Genomic DNA, 12,500 nt, shown 5'->3' on the forward strand with positions numbered 1-12,500 from the left:
TGTTTACACGCAATTTTGAAAACCGGGTTCTTTTTTTCAAAATATAATCACAATTATCCAAACACCACATTCAATTTGCATAATTCCTAGATTGTTTGCAAAATGACACACTTCAGTCAAAACATATATATGAAAATGCTATTAGTTTTCATTTAACCAACACAGTCCTCAATGATCAGACACTATTGCAGCCAGTTTCACACTGCTGTGATAAATAAAAAACACATTTGTAAAAAAACTCATTTTAGGAAATAGCATGTGCTAGATTAAGATAAAAAGTGACAAACCCACAACATTCTTCATGATTAGTTTGAGATATAGGGAGAATGTACACAAATAGGCTATAAACTTACCAAGCACTGCACAACACTAATGCTGCAGACTGAATATTTCAAGTATTTATTTCAATACTTACAGTATTTCTTACCATAATCAGCTACAGTAATCAACCAACAATGAAATCAATGAAACACATAAAATCTGTAGACAAATAAAAATTACTGCATGAAGTACATACACTTTGACTCTTATGAAGTACATACACTTTGACTCTGAAGAAAAACGACTGTAAAAGCAACAAGAATACTGTAACTATTCACCATCTCTCCGTCTGGCTGGATCAGGCCATCAGATTTCGTCCACATCACAGGCTATGTCTTCATTGGCGAGGCACCGTTGGAAGAGTCGCCTCGTGTGACGACTCCACCCCTGCACAGAAGCTGCTTCGATATGATCACAGGTCTGCTCCATGGCCTGAAGGAGGGGCGAACGCTCATAGGGCCGCAGGTCGTGTACCTTCCACCGCCATGCTGAAGAAAACTCTTCTATTGGATTCAGGAAGGGGGAGTATGGGGGAAGGTTGAAGACTTCAAATTCAGGGTGCTCATGGAACCAATTCTGGAATGAGACATTGTCCCAAACGACAATGTACCGCATCTGGTCCACTTGGTGTAATGCTGTGACAATCTCGTACAATCTGTCAAGAAATGCAAGTATTAGATTTGCATTATAGGGTCCCAGATTTGCATGGTGGTGGAGGACCCCATTTTGTGTAATAGCAGCGCAAAGGGTGATGTTACCTCTCGCTGCCCTGGCACTGTGGTGATGGCACTGTGTCCAATTACATTTCTCCCTCTTCTTGTTTTCGCAAGGTTAGATCCAGCCTCATCCACATATATAAATTCATGTTGAATTTCTGCAGCATCCATTTGCAAGACACAGTAAAAGACAATAGGATGATATTCAATATATTGCACAGTATTTTTTGTGCCAGAACATTATGAGCAGTGCACAATACCACACCATAGTAAGATGAACAGTACATACCTCCACATACTCACTGCGCAGATGTTTCACTCTCTCTGAATTTCTGTCAAATGGTACCCGATACAGCTGCTTCATGTAAATTTGATTTTTCTTGAAGATTCGACCTAATATTGACAGGGAGACTCGTTGGATGTTATTGAAAATATGGTCATCATTGATGATATTGGCTTGGATTTCTCGCAGCCTGATACAATTATTGGTCAAAACCATGTTCACAATGGCGGCCTCTTGTGCACGAGTGAACATCTTCCACCCCTTCCACCTTGGTGTCCTCGACCCTCAATCCTTTGTAAAAAACATATATATAAAAAAATACACATGCCGGCTACTGTCAAATGTCACAGTAAACAATATTGATGATAAGTACAGCAAGCTTCAGTTTCAACGTACTGTGTGGTTAGCTTACCTGTTTTCTCGATGAAATGTCCGAATTACTGACGCAACAGTATTTCTGCTGAGATTTGGTTGAACTCTTTGTCCAGCTTCCATCAGTGTCAGTCCATGGCTGATAACATGGTCAATAAGTGTTGCACGGATTTCTTGAGTCAAATTTGGTCCCCGTCTTCTTTGTTCAGGTTCTATCAACTCTTCAAGTCCTTCTCTACCTCTTCCTCTAGCTCCTTCTCCTCTTCCTCTACCTCCTTCTCCTCTTCCTCTACCTCCTTCTCCTCTTCCTCTACCTCCTTCTCCTCTTCCTCTACCTCCTTCTCCTCTTCCTCTACCTCCTTCATCTCCGCTTCCTCTAGCTCCTTCTCCTCTTCCTCTACCTCCTTCATCTCCGCTTCCTCTAGCTCCTTCTCCTCTTCCTCTACCTCCTTCATCTCCGCTTCCTCTACCTCCTTCTCCTCTTCCTCTTCCTAGGCCTCCTCGTCTACCTCCTTCTCCTCTTCCTCTACCTGGGCCTCCTCCTCTACCTCCTTCTCCTCTTCCTCTACCTGGGCCTCCTCCTCTACCTCCTTCTCCTCTTCCTCTACCTCCTTCATCTCCGCTTCCTCTACCTCCTTCTCCTCTTCCTCTACCTCCTTCTCCTCTTCCTCTACCTGGGCCTCCTCCTCTACCTCCTTCTCCTCTTCCTCTACCTCCTTCATCTCCGCTTCCTCTACCTCCTTCTCCTCTTCCTCTACCTCCTTCTCCTCTTCCTAGGCCTCCTCCTCTACCTCCTTCTCCTCTTCCTCTACCTCCTTCATCTCCGCTTCCTCTACCTCCTTCTCCTCTTCCTCTACCTCCTTCTCCTCTTCCTCTACCTCCTTCTCCTCTCCCTAGGCCTCCTCCTCTACCTCCTTCTCCTCTTCCTCTACCTCCTTCATCTCCGCTTCCTCTACCTCCTCCTTCTCCTCTTCCTCTACCTCCTCTTCCTCTACCTGGGCCTCCTCCTCTACCTCCTTCTCCTCTTCCTCTAGCTCCTTCTCCTCTTCCTCTACCTCCTTCATCTCCGCTTCCTCTAGCTCCTTCTCCTCTTCCTCTACCTCCTTCATCTCCGCTTCCTCTACCTCCTTCTCCTCTTCCTCTACCTGGGCCTCCTCCTCTACCTCCTTCTCCTCTTCCTCTACCTCATTCATCTCCGCTTCCTTTACCTCCTTCTCCTCTTCCTCTACCTAGGCCTCCTCCTCTACCTCCTTCTCCTCTTACTCTACCTCCTTCATCTCCGCTTCCTCTAGCTCCTTCTCCTCTTCCTCTACCTCCTTCATCTCCGCTTCCTCTACCTCCTTCTCCTCTTCCTCTACCTGGGCCTCCTCCTCTACCTCCTTCTCCTCCTCCTCTACCTCCTTCTCATCTTCCTCTACCTCCTTCATCTCCGCTTCCTCTACCTCCTTCTCCTCTTCCTCGGCCTCCTCCTCTACCTCCTTCTCTTCCTCTACCTCCGTAATCTCCTCTTTGAGGAACCCTCTCATTCTCACTCTTCTTCTTCTTCTTCTTCTAGCTCCTTCCATGGGGGGGTTAGGGTTAGGGTTGAAGACAGGTGAAGTCACCTGCTGCCTTTTATAGCACACCTGAGTGCTGCATTTTCAAATAAGCACATGTGTGCTTCCACACCTGGTGGATGTGATTATCCAATTCGTTCATTAGTGTGGTCATTGGCAATCTGGGGCTTTGTAATGACAAGGAAGTAACCTCACAATCCTTATCTGTGTCTAAGATGTGAAAATGTGTGTAGAGTTTTAAAAATCACTGTGTGTTTTGCAAAAAGGGTGAAGCAGACATTGTGTGTAATGTGCAAATCTGTGGAGGTGTTTTGCTCATTGGAGTAGAATTTTGCAAATTGTGTGGAAATTTTTATTTTAGTGCGTAAACAATCGTAAAAAAACTGTAAACCAAATGTTCTCATTACATATTACAATAATCTTGTGTTTGAAACAATATATGTGGACTGAAAAGTGTATAGTTTTTTTGTACTAAGAGTTTTGAAAATGTACACCTTACTTGTGAAAATAGTGCCAAAGCAAATAAAAAAACCTGTAATACCTGATAATAAATGAGCACAAAAATAACATTAAAATGATTTCTGAAGGATCATAGGACACTTAGATAGATATCTATGATGGATGGACGGATGGACGGACGGACGGATGGATAGACAGACAGATGATAGATAGATAGATAGATAGATAGATAGATAGATAGATAGATAGATAGATAGATAGATAGATAGACAGATGATAGATAGATAGATAGATAGATAGATAGATAGATAGATAGATAGATAGATAGATAGACAGACAGAATGGTGTCTAACATGAATAAGTCACACTCTTCTGTGGGCAGAGCTGTAATAGACTGTGACAGTCGTGGGTTCATCTCATCTTTAGGGAGCAGCTGCTCGTCACCTGTGTGTGTGTGTGTGTGTGTGTGTGTGTGTGTGTGTAATAACAGGAGCTGATGAGGCACTGGCTCTGAAAGGTTAGATGTAGGTAAACCTGCTGGTACAGTGACAAGCACTCACAGCTTCTGCTGAATAAATCATCACCCAGCGCTGGCTCATAGTGCTCATCTATATTTCACCCGTTACTTACTGGCCATGCAGGCGTGTGTGCAAGTCCAACATTATCTGACTATTCACAGCTCACATTTCTTATTCATCATTTCCTGCTGCTAGAAAGACAGTTTCTGTGTTGTGCTCGATGACCTCAAATCAGGACACTTGAAGAATCCCGCATGAAGGAGAGCCGGACGAGTCCTGATTTACCAGCAGATTCCTAGATCTCGAGCGTCTCGTCTCTGGCCTGTGTGTGTGTGTGTGTGTGTGTGACAGAGATGTTTACCAACACTGAGAACACGTCAGTCCTTGTATTGTTGTAAAATGTAACTATATTATTGTCCAGCTCTGAATGCAACTATAAGGCATGAAGATTTTAAAGGTGACATATTATGCCCTTTTTCACATGATGTAATATAAATCTCTGGTGTCCCCAGAGTGTGTCTGTGAAATTTCAGCTCAAAATCCCCCAGATCATTTATTATAGCTTGTCAAATTTGACCCTTTTTGGGTGTGTCCCTTTTAATGCAAATGAGCTTTAGCTCCGCCTCCATTCAGAAGAGGGCGGAGTCTTTACACAGCTTCAGAAACTCCAGCAATAACAGAACAGGCCAATCTCCCTCATCCAGAATCCCAGAATAACCAGTAGCGAGTGCAGCCTTACGGAGAGACTCAGGAAGAGCTTCTGAATGTTAGTGGAGACATTTCTGTAGTTGTTGTGGAGTTACACTGATCATCTCATCATCATGTTGAACTTCTCCACAAGTGTCCACAGTTCCTGAGGTGTTTATAAGACAGCTGTGACATGTTCTGGTCAATAGTGTTCAGTGCTCGTCTGTGCTCAACCACAGAACAGCTTCAGGCTCTGCTGGATCTTCATCACTGCGTTAGAACTCTCTGTCGGCGCGTGTGGAACCAAATGTCGGCTAGTGTGTGTGAACTTGCAGATTAAGGGCCGGTAATATTATAATAAGATCCTCTTCATACATCAGAAGGAGAGCGAAATCTGATTGGCTTATTTTTTGACATGCTTGTAGAGAAAGACTAGAACACAGTTACTGAGTTTCACTTTTCATGTTTTCTGGGTTGGTAGAAGCACTCGATTATAGCACTGACACACGGAGAAACTCAGATTTTCATGACATGTCCCCTTTAAGACATTATAAACATTTACATCGGTAAAGCTGCTTTGAAACAATGTCTAATGTGAAATAAATTGACTTGAATTTGATGTCCTGAACATTTAAACCTGTTGGAATTGATTCCGCTGAGACAGAAGCTTTAAACGTCTTCACAGAATCACGGTTTTGAAGTTTACACAGAGATGATCACGTTTTTAAAATTTTCAACGCTTGTATCTTGTATCCTGTTTCAGAGTGTGTGTTCTCGAGCTCAAACACTGTTGTGTGTGAACGAACGTCCAGAACACATTAAAAGTTTCTGTTTTCTGTGAGAACGGTGTGTGTTAGCGGCCCCTAAGTTAATAACTAATGATCTTTACAACGGAAGTGAATCAATCAAAACTAACTTTATCTGGACAATAACTTTATTCTAGATCTGCTGTAAAGCCTAAACACTCTCTGTTACTGTAATCTCCTGTTATCACTGTAAAGCTGCTGTGAAACGTCTGTATTGTGAAAGCGCTGTATAAATGAGAGACTTGACTAAACAATTAACATTAGAAGTGATTTGTTACAAAAGGTGTGTCAATATAAAATGTGAATATTGTCGAACTGAATAATCAACAGACAAGTTCTGCAAACCTTCAGCGCTGGATAATTGGCTGTGAATGAATGAATGAATGAATGAAAGAACTGCTCAGTGTTTAAGAGTGTAATATATTCATATATTCCTCATTAAACGCACGAGCTGTGTTTCAGCGGCGGGAGAACTGGAGCGCCTGAAGAGAGTCGTAGAATATACAGTCGAAACAACATTTATTCAGACACCTTGCTCTCCTCACTTACATAAATGAACTATAGTGTCTAATGAACTATAGTGTCTAATGAACTATAGTGTCTAATGAACTATAGTATAAACAAATATCAGTAATGATATCTGGTGTCTGAATAATTTGTGGTTTGACTGCAGCTCATCAATAACCACAGATGAAGCGAACAGGACCTATAGAAACATAAAGCCTGATTAATATAGTTTATAGGTGATGGACAGCTCGTGATCCTCCTCTTCCTCTTCCTGGATCTGCTGGAAAACCCTTCAGGAAAAGGTGCAGTAACTGGGATATCCGTAAACTCCCTGTTTTTCCTTCCACAGCCATTGTTCCCACAGCCTCGCTCACCTCCAGCTTCTTCTCCTGAGCGAGAGACGGTGACAACGAGAAGCCTCATGATCTGAAGACAACAGCGAAGGCCTCACACACACACACACACACACACACACACACACACACACACACACACACACAGCGCTGGTGCTCTGCCAACAACATACTAAGATCTGAGAATCTCTCTCTCTCACACACACACAAACACACACACACACACACACACACACACACACACACACACTCTCTCTCACCCTCTCTCTCTCTGAGATGTTCAAAGGTCTGTGTATTAAAGGATACAGATGGTGTGTTAGCACAACATGGCCTACGCTTTTCCTCTCTCTGCTTGTTTTTCCTCCTCGGATTATGATTAATGTGTCATTACGTATGATTGTGGTTTTGCTGCATGCGTTTGTAAATGATTTTCCTACATCAGACATGAGAGAGACGGGCTGGTCCCGAATCAAGCGGTCTCTGGACCTTCAGTCTGTAATTACTGGAGTCACACACTCTTTCCATCATGAGTGTGAGTGTGTGTGTGTGTGTGTGTGTGTGTGTGTGTGTGTGATGAGGACAGAACACTAGTGCTTCACTGCTGCCCCCTGCTGTCCTCCACAAACACACATCACACACACACACACACACACACACACACAGATGATTTTCATCATTATTACATCAGATTCTGTCAGTTACAGTAATCTGGGACAGTTGTTCATGATCCTCCAACACTCCAGACCAACTAATGTCAGTTCAGGCAGAACACGTCATCACTACACATTAAGGCAATTGTTTTATATCACATGTTTTTTTAAGTGTTATGTTATGCAAATGAGGCACTATTTAATTAAATATGCAGTAATTTGCATACATTTCCAGAACAGAAATCTGAACATTGGATAAAATTTTGATTGGTTCAAAATTCTTGTTTGATTTTGTCGACATATTTTTACAGATTTTTCTTTTCATCTCTCCATAAATCAGAAAACACTGTCAACAGACAGAAAATAAAAAGTCATTTTCACAATGTTTTTAGGAGTAAAATGTTGCATCAATCAGGCAAACGATATACAAACAAACCTTCAGAATATAGATATGGATACAACTGTAAAGTTTGATGTGTGTAAAACTGATGAAGAGATTTCTGACTTGAAGTTTTTTGAAATTTAAAGATTGAAAGATTTAAATCTACAGACACATTAAAAATGTAATGATTAAAAACGATTAATCACATCCAAAATAAAAGTTTTTGTTTACATGAAATATGAGTGTGTACTGTGCATAATTATTTTGTATATATAAACACACACACACACACACACACACACACACACACACACACACACACACACACACACACATGCATGTATATATTCAAGAAAAATGTTATTTATGTATGAAATATTTATATATAATATACATTTTGTATATATATATATATATATATATATATAAAAATATAAATAGTCAAGTCAACTCAAGTCAAGTTTATTTATATAGCGCTTTTCACAACACAGATTGTATCAAAGCAGCTTCACAGTATTAAATTAAAATAATACATCAATGTTTGTTTCTAGTGGAAAACGTCCACGTTTGGTAATGCTGATCAATAGTATTGTTGATTGATTAATTAAATTAAGTATCCCCAACTGAGCAAGCCAAAGGCAACAGTGGCAAGGAACTGAAAAACTCCATCAAGTGACCTAATGGTGACCTAAAACTCCATCAGGTGACCTAATGGAGAAAAAAAAAAACCTTGGGAGAACCCAGGCTCAGTCGGGGGCCAGTTCTCCTCTGGCGTTTATGAACTAGAGGTCGGATTGTAGTTTGAACTGTAAGATTAAAAATATTATATGAATGCCTGGCTGAAGAGATGCGTCTTTAATCTAGTTTTAAACTGGGAGAGCGAGTCTGAGCAACGAACAGTATCAGGAAGGCTATTCCAGAGTTTTGGTGCTAAATGTGAAAATCTCCCTCCTTTGGTGGATCTGGATATCCTAGGTATGACCAAAAGCCTAGAATTTAGTGATCTTAAAGAGCGCGATGGATTATAGGGCGATAGAAGATCTGTTAAATAGACTGGAGCTAAGCCGTTTAGGGCTTTATAAGTCAGTAGCAATACCTTGTAATTAATACGGAACTTTATAGGTAACCAATGTAGTGATGATAAAATCGGTGTTATATGATCATATTTTATTGATCTAGTAAGAACTCTAGCGGCGGCATTTTGGACTAACTGTAGCTTGTTTATTGAGGATGCAGGACAACCAGCTAATAAAGCATTACAGTAATCTAGTCTCGAAGTCATGAATGCATGAACTAACTTTTCTGCATCAGAAACTGATACTATATTACGTAGCTTAGCAATGTTTCTAAGGTGGAAAAGTGCTGTTCTTGTAACATATGAAATATGATTTTCAAAAGACAGGTTGCAGTCTAGTATAACACCCAGGTCTTTAACTGTAGAGGATAAAGTAACAGGACATCCTACTATGTAAAAGTTGTATTGTGAGAGGTTTTGTGGGCAGTTTTTTGAACCGATAAGTATTACCTCTGTCTTGTCTGGATTTAATAAAAGAAAATAACGCGTCATCCAATCTTTTATATCTTTAACACACACATGTCTTTTATATCTTTGGATAATTTAGCGTTTTCATCTGGCCGTGATGAAATATATAATTGAGTGTCATCAGCATAACAATGGAAACTAATTCCATGTTTCCTTATAATATTTCCAAGTGGCAGCATATATATTGAGAATAACAGAGGGCACAACACAGATCCCTGCGGCACTCCATAGTTTACTGGAGTTATGATCGATTTTTCTCCATTTAAATAGACAAAATGGTAGTGGTCAAATAAGTATGATCTGAACCAGCTTAATGCTTGTCCTTGAACACCAGTATAATTTTGTAGTCGATCTAAGAGTATTGTGCGATCTATAGTATCGAACGCAGCACTAAGATCAAGTAAAACTAGTATTGAGATACAGCCTTGGTCAGAAGCTAATAGTAAATCATTTGTGATTTTAACGAGCGCAGTTTCAGTGCTATGGTGCGGTCTGAAACCAGACTGAAACTTTTCATGGATGTCATTTTCTTGCAAGAAAGAGCCCAGTTGAGCGGACACAACTTTTTCTAATATTTTAGACATAAATGGAAGATTTGAAATGGGTCTATAATTTGCTAGATTATGTGGGTCTAATTGTGGTTTCTTAATGAGAGGTTTTATAACTGCCAGTTTAAAGGTTCTTGGAACATGACCTAAAGTTAAAGATAAGTTAATAATATTGAGGAGAGGCTCTTTGACTATAGGTAACACTTCTTTCAGTAGTTTAGTGGGTATAGGATCTAATAAACATGTTGTTGTTTTAGATGAGGTAAGTTTATTTAACTCTTTTTGTTCTATAGTTGTAAAGCACTGTAATTGTTCTTGCGGGGTGATAGTTGAGGCTGAATTATAAGGCGCGATTGAGGATTGAACGTTTACAATTGTGGTTCTGATGCTTTCTATTTTCTCAGTGAAGAAGTTCATGAAATCATTACTACTAAACTGTAACGGGATATTTTGTTCAGGTGACATCTGTTTATTTGTTAGTCTAGCCAGGGTGTTAAATAAAAACCTTGGATTGTTTTGGTTGTTTTCTATTAGTTTGCGGAGGTGCTCAGCCCTGGCCGCTTTTAGGGCCTTTTTATAACGTGACATACTCTTTCCACGCGATTCTAAAGACCTCTAAATTAGTTTGTTTCCATTTACGCTCTAAATTACGGGTTTCTCTCTTTAGAACATGCGTAGTATTGTTGTACCATGGTGCTTTACTTTTTTCTCTGACCTTTTTTAATCTAACGGGTGCAACAATATCCAATTTTCCAGAGAGAATGGTGCTCATAGTGCTAGTTAATTCCTCTAGTTCATCTGTTTGTTTGGGTTCACTGAGCAGCTGAGACAGATCCGATAAGCAATTTGAAAAATTATCTATAGTGGATGGAAGGATTGTTCTGCCTGGTCGATAACGCGGCGCAGAATGATATATTACAGGAGTACGTAATATGCAAGTTACCATGTAATGGTCAGTGACATCATCACTTTGTGGAATGATATCTATATCGGTTGGATCGGTTCCATGTGATATAATTAAATCGAGTGTATGATTAAAACGATGAGTTGGTCCGGTAACGTTTTGCTTGACCCCAAAGGAGTCTAATAAATCTGTAAACGCAGCCTCTAACGCATCATTTGGATTATCTACGTGTATGTTAAAATCTCCAACAATTAATGCTTTATCGACATTGACTAATAGGTCTGAGAGAAAATCTGCAAACTCTTTTAGGAAATCAGCGTAAGGCCCAGGCGGTCTATATACGGTAGCCAAGGCTAGAGATAATAGGGATTTTTTTCTTACATCTGAGAGCGTAACATTTAGTACTAGTACTTCAAACGAATTAAACTTATAACCCGTTTTCTGAGTAACATTGAGAATATCTCAATTGAGATTGTTGCAACACGTACGGTGGAATGATCACAGCATCGCGTTCTGTTTCGCGAAGAGGGGAGAAGCGGTTCTGGGTGGATATCTCGAAAACCGGGAGGGTCGGAGAGAGTCTTGGTCTAGACCTGACTCGCGTCTTCCGCTGCGGAACCATCCAGGCTTCGTGGTGGCGTGTTGGAGCCGGAGTGAACGAGACCATGGCTGATCGCGACCTCGGCGCGCGGGACCGATGCTGAGGAACGCACGGAGTAGACGAGGCCGGAGTCAGCGAGTTAGTAACGTTAATCACTGATTTGTGTGCATCGGCGCGTGATGTTTCAAGAGCTAAACACCGGTCTCTCAGCTCGGCGCTGTGTGCATCGGCGCGTGATGTTTCAAGAGCTAAACACCGGTCCCTCAGCTCGGCTTGTCTCACTAAAAGGTCGTGGATCTGTTTCTCAACAGCTTCCAGCTCAGACTGCACAGCGTGCAGCTCAAATGTGTCCTCACCTGCACCAAAAGGTAGACTACATACATCTGATATATTCGCCATTTTAACAGATGGACAGTAAGTTAGCAACGACGCTACCAGTGATGCTATCAATATTAATACTAATTTAATAAGTCTTGGATATAATCCGTCTTTTTAGTGGTACGGGTGTAGAGTAGACGCACGATAGGTGAAAAAATGTTTGTTTGTAAGTGAGTGTGGAGAAGACGCGTTCAGCCGTGATCCACAGGAGTAACCTATAAGAGTATCCGATGTTGGATCACTAATAGGCTTGAGACGCGTCTGCTCAACAGTCCGCGTTGTAACTATGAGGTGAGGAAAAGTAGAAAATGTTCGTTGTAAGTGAGTTTAAAGAGAAAAATCAAGAATTATAAATCAAATCGATGGAGCTCCAAAGACAACAACGCGTTCAGACGCGACGCATGGGCCTCGGCCTCTCTCTCTCTCTCTCTCTCTCTCTCTCTCTCTCTCTCTATATATATATATATATATATATACATACATACATACATACATGCAAATATTTCTTAAATATATACATGCATGTGTGTGTATTTATCAATACAAAATAATTATACACAAACACACATATTTTATGTAAACACAAACTTTTATTTTGGGTGTGATTAATCGTTGCCCAGCACTAAAATAAACACTTAAATTATGGATGTTTTCTTTCCAGAAATCGATGGAAGCAAAATACAGTAAAATCTTTGGCTCGATCACATGACAGATCTGCTGGATATTGACCTTGAGTTCTTGAGAAGAAGCGAAACGTAGAGTTTTATAAGCGCAGTAATCTTGAGTCCAGCAGAATTGGTGTTTAATGAGTGTGTGACCTACTTTACAGAACAGTCCCTGTCAGAGAAACATCTCAGCGTCTTATTGTCAATGTCAGCCGCTGGATTATTCATGTGAATGTGAAGTGTGTGTGTGT

This window comes from Scardinius erythrophthalmus, assembly GCF_964197995.2.
Source record: "Scardinius erythrophthalmus genome assembly, chromosome: 20".
Taxonomy (NCBI): Eukaryota; Metazoa; Chordata; class Actinopteri; order Cypriniformes; family Leuciscidae; genus Scardinius; species Scardinius erythrophthalmus.